Below are 1,659 nucleotides of genomic sequence, written 5' to 3'. Positions count from 1 at the left end.
AAGGCGGAGAGCAGTGTTGACTTACTCACTCTCTCCCTATACCGTCAGGTATACAAGGCGGAGAGCAGTGTTGACTCACTCACTCTCTCCCTCTACCGCCAGGTACATAAGGCGGAGAGCAGTCGACGCCACGCTTGTCTGTCCCTGGCCACGTCCTCCAATCTCGGCACATCCAGGCCCTGGGTGATTGCCTCATCTCTTATTGTGCCTCTATAGCTTCCAGTTGGTCTTCCTCGTTTATTGTTTCCCGTTGTTGTCCAATACCATGTCTGATAGGGCAATCTCGTCTTCGGCATTCTTAGAACATGTTCAAGATATTTCCATTTTTTTCTCTTTTTCATTGTTGTGTTGATATCTTCAATCCCAGCTATTTCCAACACTGCTTTATTTGTGATAAATGTATTCTATTTTATTTGTCAAATTCTTCGTAAACGTTTTGTTTGGAAGCTTTTTAATTTTTGTTGAATTGTTAAGTTCGTTTTCCGTATCTCTGAACCATACGTCAATACAGCCAAAATACTGTTCTTATATATTATTTAAAATTTCTTCTTCAATGAAATGACTTCCATATAGTTTTTTAATTTCACAAAAGCGATCAACGCATTTTTATGGCTTTGGTGGACGTCGTCAAGGCACTCTACAGGGTTTTAAAAAATATAATGCTGCCAAGGTATTTGAATGTGCTCATTTCTGCAACAAATGCGGCCCTGAAAAAGTACCTCTCGCATTGATGTGTGAGACTCAAGCTCGGTTCCTGAATGAAGATATCACTTTCTCCAGTATCTCGGTTTTTCCACAGGGATGTTGTAGACCTCTCAGCCCGGATTGACCCTGGCAGGCAAAGTCAGAAGGCCACCTCTTGAATTGTGTCCATGAGGGTGTTTTCGTTTTAGTAGAGGTTTTACGGCGCTCGCAACTGCATAAGGTCATAATAATTATGAGCGCCGATGGGTGGATGTCAACAGGAAAGTCCAAACGGGGAATCAGGCTTACTCTGCTCACCTCTCTAGCCTCAACAGCACAAAGGCCCCCCGGAAATAGCAGTTCACAAGAGAGCGACAAACATACAAAAGAAGTAGAGGAAAAATGACGATAGTAAGGATGAGGAAAGAAAAAGCAGCAGCTCCCCTTATGTTGTTCCGGCACAGTATGAGCATGACATTGATAAAACAGCCTATTTACAATCCCACTGTGCATAAGGACATGTTAATGTCCCCCCTTTGGGAATGGCTTAAAGACACCTTCAGTCAGTAGCACTGCCCTGGGAGGGGTTTGTAAAAACAAGAACATTGTTTCCAACTCCAAAAACACAAAGACAGCAGTCTGTCCTGTCCTGACTCTGTGGCCCAAGCTAAGGAATTGATGAAACGTTTGTGTAAGATATGTACCTGTGGTGGGTCCAGGGGCGGTGAATCTGGAGCAGGTCGGGGGTCCCTGAACCTGTGACTGGCTGAACGATGACCGCTGATTGGTCGGGTCTAGGCCGGACGCGAGCTGGTCAGGGCAATGACCTCTCAACCGGCGACTGGGGAGGGGGGGGTGGTAGTCAAGGACCTGAGAGAATCGAGCCTCCATGGGTGCAGCCTAGCAGTTCTAACAAAGGTTCTCTTGTGGATAATCTTATGATATAAACCGTGCCCGTTGGCAGCCTTGATCTGG

This window comes from Aplysia californica, unplaced genomic scaffold (genome assembly GCF_000002075.1).
Source record: "Aplysia californica isolate F4 #8 unplaced genomic scaffold, AplCal3.0 scaffold00563, whole genome shotgun sequence".
Lineage (NCBI taxonomy): Eukaryota > Metazoa > Mollusca > Gastropoda > Aplysiida > Aplysiidae > Aplysia > Aplysia californica.
Note: the sequence above shows the minus strand (reverse complement) of the source record.